This window comes from Sebastes fasciatus, chromosome 16, assembly GCF_043250625.1.
Source record: "Sebastes fasciatus isolate fSebFas1 chromosome 16, fSebFas1.pri, whole genome shotgun sequence".
Lineage (NCBI taxonomy): Eukaryota > Metazoa > Chordata > Actinopteri > Perciformes > Sebastidae > Sebastes > Sebastes fasciatus.
In genome coordinates, this window is record NC_133810.1 from 14,975,136 (window position 1) to 14,990,636 (window position 15,501).

The 15,501-nt window shown below is 40.1% G+C and overlaps 1 long non-coding RNA gene across 2 annotated transcripts in view; it reads right to left on the reverse strand.

The window, feature by feature from the left end:
* Positions 1-15,290, reverse strand: part of LOC141752461 (uncharacterized) — a 143,984-nt gene extending 128,694 nt beyond the window's left edge. For both annotated transcript variants that reach the window (XR_012590261.1, XR_012590262.1), the window contains exons 1-2: positions 15,206-15,290; positions 1,695-1,846 (exon numbers count right to left, since the gene is read on the reverse strand). This is a non-coding gene — a long non-coding RNA (uncharacterized LOC141752461). The remainder of the gene's footprint in view (positions 1-1,694; positions 1,847-15,205) is intronic.
* Between the last annotated feature and the right edge of the window lie 211 nt (positions 15,291-15,501).

A 15,501-nucleotide genomic window follows, 5' to 3' on the forward strand; every position in this document is an offset into this window, starting at 1 on the left:
CAACACAATAACTCACTATTCCCCTGAACACCCTCACTACAAGACTATAAGTAATGAAATATGTCATTATTCCTCTTTCAGCTCCCACAGTATGATAACCTTCCCTCCAATTATATCCGTGCTCCAGAAACACGCTGCGAGAAGAGAGGTCTTTGTGTTAAAGTAATCTGCTGTGACTCTTGAACGGGCACAAAGAAAACGGCTGGATTCTTCTTTCAAAAAAAGAAGAAGAGAGGGCAAGATTTTTTTCACTCCTCATGAATGATCCCAACATTTCATTGGTTTCTAAGTGAAATGGGATGCCTGATTAAACCCGACTCATTAGCAGAAGGTGCAGGATAAATGGGAAGGCAAAGAGAGTGATTCTAATTAGACCGAAGACAAAACGACCAGAGAGGATCTCTGTTATGTTATTAGAGAGACGGCTATATTTAAAAAGGGGAAAAAAGAGGCCACTCACAGAAGATTAAGAAGGCTGCTGCTGTTAAAGGGCAAAAGCCCTTATCAAATCCAAATTTACGCTCTCCTCTTTTTAGTATCAGTTTTGATACCTTATTTTATAGAACAACAAATGCGAATTTTATTTTCTGTCATGTTTGAGCTTTGATGAATATGGATGCTTGCTGCCAAAATGTGGAAGATTTCAAGCATTGAAGTACCTGAGAAATGGCTAATAAACATTTCAGTCAAGGTTTTAACCATTTATTGCGACAATAATACGCATTTTAATCTGGCGGTGTGGTTCTGACAACTAAATGAGCTAAATAGTGATACAGGAGGAGGCGGAGGGAGTTACAGGCAGCGACGAAAACAGAGCTCAGCCTCGTGACTGACGCAAGCTGAATGAGTGCCAGATGTCTACATGGACAGGCTGTTTCGTCGTGGACATACATGATTGGAGGACGTATGGAACATGTGACTATAAGATTGATGATGCTGTGTGAAAAGCTCGCCATCACGAGGTGTGTTTCAAAATGAAGTGAAGAAGCCCAGGAAGTCCTTCTGCTTGAACGCACCAAGCTTTCCATTAACTACAATATAAACCCATCTGAGTCAGAAAAAGTGCGCCGGGAGTGTGGTGACGTAGCTTTAAGAGCAAAAAAGACACACACACCCTAAGGTGGATGGGTCCAACAAACACAAGGCTTTCATCCAAGAGACTGCTGTCCGTGTCCCGTGCGTCATGTAACAATCAGCTGTTTGTTTGTGTCCCCTGTTCATAACATTCAGTGTCATCTTCACTGTACAAACGTAGCAGTTTTAAGCCCAACCATGTTGGTTTTTCCTCAATGGAACTATAGTGGTTTTATTGCCTGAACCTAAGCAAGAATTTTTGTTTACTTCAGAACACTAAGCATCGGTTTCCTGCAACTGATAAGAGTGACGTCAAGGGGTCTGACAAAGCGTCAGTATATGACGAGTTTGGGTGAGAAGGCGTTGAAAGAGTACGCTGGATTAAAAAAATTATCCAACTGAAAAACTGAGCCCAGCGTTGCCAACACTTTTCTAATGAAAGCAGCAAGCAGCGCTATAGCTTCAAAAGTCACTAAATCTAGCGAGAAAGTCAGCAAAACTGACAGTCCTTCCCTTCAGGCCTCCCTCCAAAGCCACTAACCCAAAATTATCATTATGAACATAAACATATCATAATGAACGTAAACAACAAACATGGCTATTATTACTGTAGTACTCACAGCTGTCAAGCCACAGCTTGTTGAAGACTCCGGTAGAGTGTACGCAGGTAGACAGGCAGACCGTCCAATCATTTCATTTGGCCGAATGAAGCACACTGGGATCCATATAAAGAGGAAAAGTGCAGCAAAGTCTCATGGAAGTGGTGGTTGAGCTGAAAAAGCCGACAAGATAGTAGCCAACATTAATGATTTAAAGCCATAGCCACAAACTCTTAATATGCATTACTACTCTGTGTACTCAGCAGAACGGTGGATCATGCCACCATGACGTGAAGACCAGTGGTGTAATGTAACAAAGTAATAACACTTTGTTACAGTACTTAAGTATTTTTTGGCAGTGTCTGTACTTTACTTGAGTTTTTATAGTTTTTATTTCTGTCAACTTTCACTTTTACTCCACTAAATTTCCTAAATAAAATGTGTACTTTTACTCTGATACATTTCCCCTATGCATCTTCGTTACTCGTTACTATCGCGAGCAAGCACGTTTGGCGATATCAGCGGTCCTAGCTTGCAAGTTACATCATTCACATAATAGGCAAACAAAGTTCTCTGAAAGCCGTAGCTAACATTTGATTTCCGCTCAAGTCCAGGCAGGCTGCGTGTCAGATCAAGCTACACGCCTCTTGCGACTACAAGAGAAGGAAAAAATGGATTTTGTTCTTTAAATCCTTTAAGTTGTGAAAACCTTGTTTTTCTTCAAGTGTAATGTAGCTTCTATTTTTAAGGTGATGTACATGTTAAGAGGAATAATCTTCATAAATCTCAAAATTCTGACTTGCTTGCTTTTTTATTAACAGCATTTACTTGTAATTTTTTACTTTCAATACTTAAGTACATTTAATATCAGAAAAATACTTTTGATACTTAAGTACAATAAATATCAGACACTTTCAGATTTTTATCCAAGTAATATTCTAATTGGTGACTTCCACTAAAGTCATTTTCTGGTTAGATATATGTACTTTTACTGAAGTGTGGCTTTCAGGTACTTCATCCACCACTGGTGAGGACACATTGCAGCGTGCATGTGCGTCCTCACGCATATTGGTCAACAGCGACATTAGCAGTTAAAATTGTCCACCATGTAGCTTGGTCTTGACCTAGAAAAGGTGCTAAATGCGAGATTAGGAGCATATCTATCGTCTCCACATTGCTCTCAACATGGCGAAGGCCGAGCTGGTGGCTCGTGACTAACGGCGCCAACAGTGAAAACGACAACAACAGTGCTGACGGAGCCAACAGTGTTAACTTGGTGCTGAACCGGAAGGTGGGCGCTACACTTCTGCAACGGCGCCATCAGTCAGAATGGCGTTATCAGCCGTAACCGCTGTATGAGAGCAGTGTAGCGGTGCAGAGTGGCGGCCACGAGCCAGCCAGTGGGGCAAGCTCACATGCATGAACATAAAAGCATGCGCATGTCAACAAAGGAAACACACAGAGGGAGAGCGACTTAATTCCCTGATCTCCCTCTATATCTTTACAGAGCTAATAGTTGCTTGCTGCTATATTAATGCTCTAGATATTGTATAGAGCACCTTTAAAGTGCAACAACACTCAGCCATATGTGGTTGCCACGTGGTAAAATGACGTCCTGTAACAAAGCTTCGTTTTTCATTTTCCAACAACACCAGGACAGTCAGCAGAATGGATGCGCAAACATCAATTTTAAGGGGACAAAAGGAAAGAAGCAGGTCGTGCACGCAGAAAGAGACATTTGTGCTGTGACAGGACACACCCCATCTGTCTCTCGCTTCCTCTCTCTATTGTGCCGGTTTGTGCAACAATACCCTAGTGTAAACTGTTTTTTGATATGTTATATTACGTCTGTCGCACGAGTGCTGTTAACTGTAAGGACGCAGCAACATGGAGATATAGCTCTACATGGACAATTAAAATATTCCTCTCCTCTCTAAAGACACTTAAAAGGTGCTGCTGCAGTTCGGCGCCCCTCAAACACAAAGGACAGATGTTACACCTTATGTGCAACCCGGATAGGTTATTGATTGGGGCTGTTACTGTTGTTCCAGTTTCTATTCCTGTGGTTTTTCATCTCTTCCTGTGTTCTCGTGTGAAATTCAGGAACAATCAGCAGGCAAAAAGGAGACTCGAGGCTATGATGATGATGATGATGATGATGATGATGATAATAATAAAAAGACGTTAACAATTGCAGCATTTTGAGTGTGATTGATTAGTGGATGTGTGTCATTAAACATGTGAGTTACATGTGAGCTTGAATCCACTACAGATAGTCTTTGAGCAGGTTGATATAATAGCACGAGGAAGAAAAGATCATTTTTAAACATTAACTCCACTCTGACAGCCTCGACTCTCCAATCCCCCATTTAATATAAGCCCTTTCCTTTTTTTCTCCTTTCAAATCTAATTTAATACAAGGGAGCAAAATTCCAGCAATCACCCCCTCCCAAGGTTGTGTTGTTTAGGAATGTGGTCTGCAGTATTGTTGCTCGCTACCTCCTGCACTGATAATCTGGCTAAATAACAGCTTGAGACGTGTGGTGCGTCCGTGATTAGCCACGTCCCTCCGGGAGGGAGATTTATGAGCTTCAAGCTGCATTGTTTCATACGAAGTCAGATGCCAGGTATTGAAAGTTCAATAGTAACACAGACATGTTCTTTCTTTTATGTCCTATTAAATGCCTCTTTTATTTATTACTTCTATCAATCCTGCGTTAACGGTAACATTTAAAGGGTGTTTAAATGCTTAATTAAATATTAATCTGCGCTGTAAGCTTCAAGAAGATCCTCCCAAGAACACTTCACTGATGTACCTGTGATGAAACCACACACACGCACACACTTCCTCCTCCACACCCTCCTCTTCTTCACATTCAGTATGTACTGCACAGTGCACGCTCAACGTGTACCTCTCCATAGGGGTGTAATTACATTTGTGGTGTAAACTGGGTAATTAGCCGTGTTTCTACTTAGCTCTCAGCTGGAAACATGGAGAAGGAGCGAGCGGAGCAGCAGACGGAAACATCATATCGTCTGTTGACTCTGATTCCATAGCGAGATAATGCAATTCCTCCAACAAATCATTACAAAACACATGCCAGCATAATGAGAATTATCCATATGCTGCATAGACAATCACCATCGTTCCCTCTTATGTTCACCCCTCCCCTACTGAAGCGCTCTTTGTGGGAAAACAAACACACCGAACAGGGATTTCTGTGGAAATGAAGACAGAGTCCTGGTATTATGAATTCTTCCATATTAGATTATTTTCAGACAATATTCTCTCTAACACAGGGCTGCCCAAGGTGGGGCCCACGGGCCAAGGTTGGCCCACCATAAAAGTTTGATTCGGCCCGAAAGCTAAAAAAATAAAAACAACATTTAATTCAATTATAATATAAATAGCTGTTTAAGCCTTTTTTTTCACCAAATCTGTTTATTGAGGTTTTACAAACTGATTATATCACAATATCAGTTAAGCTTGCAATATTTGGTTTCTGGACAATATTTGTCATTGTTTTGTGTTGTTAATTGATTTCCAATAATAAATATATACATACATTTACATAAAGCATATTAATATTATATTATAATATATATATATATTATAATATTATATTATATTAATAAGAGTATTAAATACTTGACAAATCTCCCTTTAAGGTACATTTTGAACAGATAAAAAAATCTGCAATTAATTTGGGATTAATCACAATCAACTATGGACATTCATGTGATTAATCACGATTAAATATTTTAATCTATTGACAGCCCTAATAATAATAATAATAATAATAATAATAATGATAATGACAATCCACTAAACCAACACACCAAACTATAACTTAATCAAACTTACCAAAGTTTTGGTAATGATAAACAAATCAGACAAAACTATTAAATAATGCATTGGAAACTATATAATTAAAGAAATACAAATAATAGTAAAAATAGTAATGAATAAATAAAAATTAATCAAGGAGAAAAAAAGGAAAGAAAAGAAGAAAAGATTGAGGAAAAAGATCAGTATTCGTATGATTTTTTTAAGGTAAAATGTTCTTTAAAAATGCAGGATCCCTAATTATGAATTATTTTTCATAATCTGAGCACAGCAGGCAGAGTGACGCAGGAAGTCAGTTTGGTGCGAGTGAGGAATGAAAAAAATGGAGAGACGGTGGCACACGGACAAAAGGCATTTCAATGAAGTGAACTTGGGATCCTAGTGCCATTTTGCATCTTAACAACATAATACAATACAAAAGGTGTTTGCTTTTGGCCTGCAGCCCACCATTAAGTTTTGGTTTTGGCCCTCCTCCACGGGAAAAGTTTGGGCACCCCTGATCCAATAAATCTGATTTGGTTAATTTAATCAAAATCAGCCAATACTGTACCATAATGATGACGTGAACGAACAGTTGAGACAATGAGATGATGTTGAAAGCTCTGGAAAAGACCTTGAATTAAGACTTTTCTAAAATGTCAATGATGAACTTTCACACTCAACCCATATATTTATTTTAAAACATGAAAAACAAGAATTTATTCTGAATATTTTGAATATGAACAAATGACTTTTGGCTTCTCTCAGTGTCATGATGAGTCAAACGTCAACATGCGCGTCAATGTGAAGGTGGAGAACCCTCAGTTCATTCATGAATGTCTGAAAAGCTAAATCACAGCAATCCATTTATGCAGACTTCATTTTAAAAGCCCACACCTCTTTCTCTCTCTAGCTGATAACAGAAAAGTAGAATAAGTAGAGCCGTCCCAGCGGGCGTATCTAATCCTGCAGATAAGCAAAACAAACAAGTGTCATGTCTCTGTGATCAGATTAAAGGTCACGCAGATGGAGAAGATAAGAGGAGATACTACACGGAGATGGCATCACATGGACCGAAACATGTTGAGCCACTGGTTCAGCGGGAGGAATTAATAAGAATACTAAAGATAAATTACATTTTTAAATATTCACTTGTCATGCTCCCACTACTTTGAAGGGTTTTAATGCATTTTTTGGATTTTGTGGACTGTTTCTTTTGCTAAAGCAGGACCCACATGCACAAAACCAGGATACAGACTGAGGACTTGAGCAGAATCTACAGCAAAACAGACACATACATGCTGAAAAAGGTAGGTTGTGGTGGGTAGGCAGCCAAAAAACAGACAAGCCTGGACAATCTGACAAAAGCCAGCAGGCAAAATGTCAGCTATGAGTCACTAATGGTGAAATGAGGTGAAGCTGGTGAGGCCGGCAGCAGTGTCAGGTGTGTAGAGGTTATGGTTCATGTCAATTTTAACTATAACCCAAACCCTATTATTATAAATCAATGCTATATAAATCATACTGTTAATTTGCCTTGGAAAAGGTGATAGCTTTGTCTCCTGCAGTTTGTTTACAGTCCAGATCAACATCGTTAAAGGTACGGTGTGCAGGATTTGTCAGCATCTAGTGGTGTGGTTGCAGATTGCAAGCGACTGAATACCCCTCCGCTCACTCCTCCCTTTCCAAGACTGCGGTATCGTGAGCCGCCGAGTGCGTTCACCTCGCTCCGAGGCCATCCTTACCATAGTAACACTACTTTAGGAGCAACAGAACTCAGACGGCGGTTGGCAGTACTGAAGAGGACACACTCCCTGAAGAGGACACACTCCCTATGTAGATATGAAGCGCTCATTCTAAACTAACGAAAACACAACGATTCTTAGCTTCAGGTGATTGTACTACCACATAGTTATGAATATTATATTCCATTTCTGCTAATAGATCCCCTGAAATGTTACACGCTGCTCCTTTAAAAGGAAAGATCTACTCTAAATAATGACCCTAAGTCTAATCTAAAAGTTCCAATAATGACAACAAAGTGGATTTGGTTGTTCTGTGGTGCATTTCTGAAATGTTTGGGTGGACATGGCATCACATTGATATTTTAAAAGGCAGCTGGCAGTTTTCTTACAACAAATACAGAGGGAAACATCCATCAAAGAGAACGCTGCGTGTACTCTGTGCTAGTAAAGTGACACTTTGACCGGTTGTTTTCCACCACCTCCTGACATTTTGTCGAATTACCGGGAGCTTCATACCTTAAGCGGGGAGAGATGAATAAATGGCCATCATGAGAGGCAGTGCTATTTTGATGCCATGTATTACAGCTATTTGGCCTTGTGTCACCCACCTGCCACACACCCAAAGGTATATTGTGACACAGCATGCAGTTTTGTCCCGTGGCAAATTTGTTGTTTTGCCAAGTAATATGTGCATGTGATGGTTAAAGGACAAAGTTAAAAAGAAAAACGACATACAGCTACTAAATTAGTATTAATGCTCCTCAGCATATTCTTTATTCAAAAAGAAAACGTTTTGCTGCTGGTTCTGTTTGCCCACATATCAAACTGTGTCTTGCATTGGATAACTGATGTCCTACAACAGTGCATTAATGTATTATCTAAGCTAATTTAATTTAAGGTGCCACAAATTCACTCACGGCGATTCTGCACCTCCCACACAAGGACATGAGTTTCCCCTTGAGAGAAGCTTTTGTAGTGAATCCACCTCCAACTCTTCTTCAGACTGAGCTCCATAAAGCAGAGACCAATCCTTCAGAAAATAAAGCTAATGTGATTGATGATGACTGACGCAAGCCCTTACCACATTCTGATAATACATTTCTCATAATCACACCATGTTCCTGACTTCAATTGTGCTACATGCCTACCAGCAATGAAATATCCAAAAGTCAGCTGCCACAGCGTGAGCGCAGCACTCTGCACCATTGATTCTTTAGAACAGAGCCCAGAGACACCAATTTGTCCGTCAACCGCGGCCACAATAGACAAAAATATAATACAGCGTTTTGAGTAACGCCTGCTGCTATTCACACATTTTTTCTCATTCGGTTTCTTTTGAATGCGTGATTGTCCCGCTCTCTTGATAATGCTCTCTTCACTGACATCAGAAGTGCAACAAGTTCTCATCCCATCATCGAGGGATGCTGGAGGGCATTCTGGGAAATCATTAAACAAAAACGGAGGTCTACACTGTGTCCCAATTCAATTCTATAAACATATTATGAAGTACTATACAGAGTATGATTTTGGCAATTAGTTGAGTATGAAATAAATGATTGTATTTTGCCATGTGCTAAAGGTGTCACTGTTAGGGATTATCTGGGTTAAAAAGAACATCATGTCTTTCAAATCAAAGGCCATGCGATATGTGGCGCTTCCTCAAAATTATCACTAAAAAATGTAATTACATAAACAAAAACAAAATATAGGTATTTGTATTTTGCAACCAGAAGTGACACGAGAGGGTGGAGCCAAGTGCAACCAAATGCTGAATAAGACATTTTTAGTCATCCAAAAATGTTGCAATGAATGAAATGTAACTTTCATGAACTGAAAACACACTGTGAAAGGGTTAAAGTTATAAGACGAAAACACGGACAACTCCCAGACCGGACAACGCCGTGGTAGCAACCTGTCAATCAAAAGGCCTCGCCCTAAAGCATCCCCTGCTTTATGGTCTATTTGACTCTAAATGGGACCCTAATTTACTAAAGGAACATCATGTTGCATTGAAGAAGACCCTCAAACTAGCAATTGAGACCATAAACTCATGTTTACAATGTTTACTAAGGTAATAAATCAAGTGAGAAGTAAGGTCATTTTCTCAGACGTCTTTTTGCAACCAGAGGAGTCGCCCCCTGCTGGCTATTAGAAAGAATGCAAGTTTAAGGAACTTCCATGTGGGCTTCACTTCTCAGACCGGGAGGAAGCCCACTGCCTCCTATGTAGTCTCGTAGGAAGGTGGGGTTCCCACACACCCCTCTTGGATTTCCGATGAAATTTGAAATTCAAAAGTTATGTAGATTTTGAATTTTCGTTGGAAATCAAAGATGGCCGCAAAGATGGCCGGCCAATCGGACCCTTGGGACAATATTTTGAGTTGGGAACATCAAAATTTGTTTACTAGACACCTTGAGGATTACAAATAACTAAGTTAGAAAGATATATGCATGGGGCCCTTGGGTGCACCATATTTTTCTCACAAGCCAATCAGAGCAGACCGGGCTTTTAAAGGAGACAGACGCTATAAGGGAGCGTTTCAGAAAGAGGGTGAATACAGGTACATTCAGTCAGACCGTATGAGAAAAATTATGTGTCTTTTGAACATTAAAGCATGTAAACATGTTTTCAGTAGAAACCCCAAATACAAGTATGAACCTGGAAATGAGCACAATATGTCCCCTTTAAAGAATAAAATACCTAAATCAACATCAAGTAAAACCTGATAAATTCAGGTTTTCAGTCTATTAATAATGCTTGTTGTATTTAATGTCATTTTTAGTCTAAAAAAAAATGCCATTGTGACATTTAATGTAATGCTCCAGCTCCCTCTGACACCACTCACAGCCTTTCCTGGGAGTGTTTAATTTAATTATCCATTTATTAAGTGTGCATGCCATATAAACATGCCAATGTCGATTGAATCTGCCAGTTATCCCGTTCCTCCTGGGATAGACCGCTAATGTGCACCTAAAAAACATTACATGTATATGTCATTACTGCATCCAATAATTTCCCCATTTAAGTTACGATCCATCATGTGCCTCGACTCATGTTGTTCACAGATTTATAAACTGGCTGGCACCGGCAATTCGACATCTTTCCATCTCTGAGGCGTTATCATGCATAAGTACAGGCACATAGCGTGCACTGAGCACGCTGGCCTTGGTGTTGGCATGGCCTCTGGCTCTCCAAGTGGAGCAGGAAAAAAAAAACGTACATAAATGCCTTCAGGCCAAATCTGCTTGTGGTGGAGAGGGAGAGAGAGGGAGGGAGGGAGGGTAATGGGGAAGGTTTATTTAACTGGTGGTGGGTAGGAGAGAAACAAAGACGAGAGAAGATGAGAGGCAGCGCCGAGCGGAGAAAGAAATCGATGAGGAGCTGAGAGAGAATGATGATGATGCTGGTGGAAACAGTGTGTGAAAAAACAACAGATATTGTAGGTGGACAGGAAAAGACAGATGAGGAGAATAATGGAACGAGTAGGGCGTTGAAGGGGGGATTGGGTAATTTATGTAAAGAGTGGAAGGAGGCAAGGAGGGAGGGCTGAGCAAAAGAATGGCCTCCTACAAGAGAGGAAAGTTAAGAGTGAGAAATCGGCACCTACGGCGCTCCCTGCCAAGAACATGAAAGATCCTGCAGAATACCTGCGCTGCTGCTTCTTCTTCTTCGTTTTAACTGGGATAACTTACACTCACACACAGGAAACAGAGTCTTTGAATACCCTTGAGAGAGGGAAGTGTCCTTGATAACGCTGTGAAATCCTTGAGCAGTCAAACTGTCTACCGAAATGTTCAAGAGACGATGCTGGCAGGCCGACGAACACGGTCCTCGCCGAGCTTTGGGGAAAACACAATTCCTCCTTCCTGCCAGTGGATGCATGTTGTGGATTAAACAAGATTTTTTAAGTTATGCACATCAAAGCACAACAAGTAGATAGTTGATGGGGTGCTGTGTGCGCTGGCTGAGTTCAGTTTTTACAAACTTCAATCTGACCCCCCTGGAGCACTTTTATGTTCACATATTTGTTTGAGACAATTCAGATATAAAAACAAAATATAAAGAGAAGATGAGTCTGAAGTTTGCACGCTTTCCTTTGGGTTCGGACAAAGAAACAATCTTCAAGCTCATTTACTCTTTTGCTTTTGTTGTGTTGTGTTTATATAGTCTAGACATGAATAGACTCAAATGTGATTATTGACTTGGACTTTGCAAAATTCGATCCCCCCTTTTTATTTCTATGTTTCTTTGTAAATGCACTTTAGAGTGTTTGGTCTTTCTAAAAAGGGCTATAATTCATACTTGTATATAACAATGCAACGTAGCCTGATACAATGGTTTATATGATATCTTAAGAAAAGTTATGCCTCATTTTTCATGCGTTTTCCTACGAATGTCCAGCAACACGGGACGCACGTGTGAATTTCTGCTCCAGTATTCTAAAAAGAAATGTCCACTTTCACAGGAAAAACTTGGTTAGGTTTAGGCAACAAATCTACTCAGTTTTAGGAAAAGATTGTGGTTTGGGTTAAATTAATACGGAAGTGGCGTTACTTAAGTGCGGAAGTTACATGACAAATAAATCAATGTTGACTTCTGGTTTCACACGGGGTACAAACACCGGTCTCCTGGGTGAATATCTGGTGTTTTTTGACCCACCCATCTGCTCCAAACTCCTCCCTAGATTGCGTTTGTTGCTCTTTATAGTTTTGGGTTCACTGTTATGTGGATATTATGGAGTTGATGGAGACCTAAAACCATAGAATATAGGAGTAGAATGGACATTCACATGCAAATCAACGTAGCAGGAAGGGGTGGCGGGCATTTTTATGTGCACCGTTGCCATAGCGACCGTTGTAGCGGGTTGACTTCCACATGAACTAAGGCGACTTGCAGCAAGTCACGGACTCACTGAGGTGAATTTTTTCAGTAACGACGACTAAACGAGCAGTGGAGTAGTAACGTTACGAGGCACATAGAAAATGTAAATGAGTCAAATCGAACAAATATTGGACTTGCATTCATCATGTGGTCACAAACAAGACTCTGAATGAATGATACTGCTGCTCTGTCACTGCTGGACGTGTAAATAAGCAACTGTTAGCTAACAAGTTTGCAATATCTACTTAAAAGGTGATGATATGTCAATGTTGTGTTCACAGCTTGTTTCTGCTGCCCCCAAGTGGCCAACAAATGTTATTGCAGCTTTATGAATATATACAGTATCTTGATTAAACTTTTTTTTTTAATTTATCTGATAATTATTTAGACTTTGGCTAATAGTTAACAGAATGAGAATAACTAAACATATCTTTGTTTGCTTCAGTGGCTCAAACAGGCTATAATGTTCACATTTGTTTACCGCATTAATACACATTACATTTCATTGCAGCACACCTCTGCTGCAGGTGCCTTCATCTTCAAATAAAAAGTATCCCACAAGTGGTTTAAAGAGGTAACTTTTCTCAGTGGGTGTGGGAAGCCCCGAGGAATAATTTCTCTTAATGATGATTGCTTTAGATTCATGTGTAAGGTAGCCGAGGCTAAATGCATTATGAAAACACATGAGGGGAATCATTGCATGGGCGCTTATATGCCACTCAAAGGTCAGGTCTTTTGCAGTGAAGGATAACTGCATAATCACTGTCAATTTCCTGTGTATATTTTAAGCTTTGTTACTCAGGCTTGCTCTTTTCCTGCAATGCAAAAGTATTCGTCACCTCGTCCACGGGAACCAAACGGCACGACATTAGAGTTACGCAAACTTAATGAGCACATGGCTAAAAGGGCCATTATAGCTTCTATAACATCCTTGAAGTGGAAAGTTTGAGACAGTTTGTGTCGCAGCCACTATTGTAAAATCTGTTGAAGGAACGCCAGAGCTGACCAGCTCTGACCAGAGCACAGACAATAGGAACGCTCCCTCTCTGAGATGACCTGTGATTGGTCAAAGTCTTCCGTCACAGGCTAGGTTTTCTAAAGCCTGAAAACAGAGCCATGATGAGGTGCAGAAGTCTAGTTTTCTCTCAGAACACTTGAATTACAATATGCTGAAAGGTTATTATGGAATTTTTGCCCAATGATGCCAAAAATATACCCCCTCATCTCGCCGACTCGTCCGCCTTTACAGCCTCGTTGTGTATACTCGTGCTCATGTGACCGTGGTGTAGTTCAGTTAATAGCCTAACATTAGCTTTTTACTTCTGACGATTGCATTCACACATCAAAAACGTGTGTTTGTCGCAGAGCTTGTTTTTATTCCTGCAATAATCCAAAACCCAATGGAAAAGTCTTTCTTAAAACCCTAACCAGGGACTAGGTGTGCAAATTAGCTACGGCTAGAAGTCCTATATAAATTGCTTCGGTTGCACTTTAATTAGGTGTAACAATAACTACATGTATTGTCCCTGTCAAATACATTTTGTCGAGGGAACCAGGGCCTGGAGCACTGCAGTATGCAAACCAGCATGCTTTTCTGGCTATTCTGACCCACAATCCTCTGCACAGTGGATACAGTATATGAGCAAGGGGGTCAAAGTTCAAGGCGCAATGTTATGACAAAATAGTATGTCCCAATTGCATGCATACTGCATAGATAGATAGATAGATAGTAACTTTAATGATCCCAAGGGAAATTCAAGATGTAACAGTACGTACTTTGTAAAGGCAGCTGCAGTGTTTACTAAAAGTAAAAAGAAAAAGTATGTGATTTGAAATGCAGCCTATGACTCTTCATGTGTTGTGGGCGGATCAGATGAGGATTCAAGATTGAAATCTGATTGGCGCATTCTAGCCATATGTGGAAAATGTATAACTTCTTCTGGCTCTCCAAAATGCAAACAAAATCTATAAGTGTAACCACGTCAGGAAGAGGTCGGTGGAAGTAACCTCTACAGTATCTGTCCTGCGATAACGACAGCTGAAGCTACACTGAAATCCGGAACGCCCTCGCTGTTTCATTGAAGTGACAGGGGAACGCATCTTGTGATTTTAACTAGGGCAGTCAATCGATAAAAATCACACATTTTTATCTGTTCAAAATGTAGCTTTTTGGGAGATTTGTCAGGTTTTTAATACTCTTATCAACATGGGAGTGGGTAAATATGCTGCTTTATGTAAATGTCTGTATATATTTATTATTGGAAATCAATTAACATCACAAAACAATGACAAATATTGTCCAGAAACCCTCACAGGTACTGCATTTAGCATAAAAAGCATAATAAATTGGGCATAGAATTATAAACTCAAGCCCAACAGGCAACAACAGCTGTCAGTGTGTCAGTGTGCTGACTTGACTATGATTTGCCCAAAACTGCATGTGATTATCATAAAGTGGGCATGTCTGTAAAGGGGAGACTCGTGGGTACCCATAGAACCCATTTTCATTCACATATCTGGAGGTCAGAGGTCAAGGGACACCTTTGGAAATGGCCATGACAGATTTTTGCCAAGGAGCGCCAAAATTCCCAGTAAGTTTGAACTTGTAACTAAACTCCTACAGTGCATAAGGTTTTCATCTTTGGGCATTTTTTTGGGCAGTTATCAAAAAGCTTCAGGTGCAATACGTCCACATCTCAAGTGACAAGAGGTGTAAATTGGGCCACAGTGCAACGATACAGCTGTTTTCACCTGCGCTTCCCGATTAGATGTCTTCATTCCTGCCTAAGTATCTCCAGAAAACAGTATGTTCAAAACCTCCCAAGTTGAATATTCTGTGTACTTAATCAATAGGATGCATTATAAGCTGATTGTAGCATTAGGAACAATCAGAATAAATCAAAACAGTGTTTCCCACATTCATTTTCCTATTTCCCTTCCGGTGACATTCAGATCCCTTTTGAAAAAATCCTGAGTAAAAGCAATAAATCTTTCATATATTTTGACATGTATAATTAATTACTTAATTACTTTAAACACAGTGATGAAACACATGATTAATAGATGAAAATGTGCCTTACTCTTCCTCCTTGCCTCACAGTCGGCCATGCTTTCTGCCGAAGAGGGTGTGGCTCTACCTGCAGTCCACTTTGGAAGATGTGGAACGCTGTGATTGGCTTATAGACATCCAATCAAATAAATCTGAGCATTTGGGTGGAGACAGATGACATAAATCATAGATCTAGACATCCTAGAAAAGCTATGTCCATTGGAATGGTTGGTTGGGGGAGCAGGTAAGGTTTTGAATGCAGTACTTTTTCTCTTTACTTTTAGTACATACTTCAGCTGCCCTTATATTTTTTTGTAAATATACGTG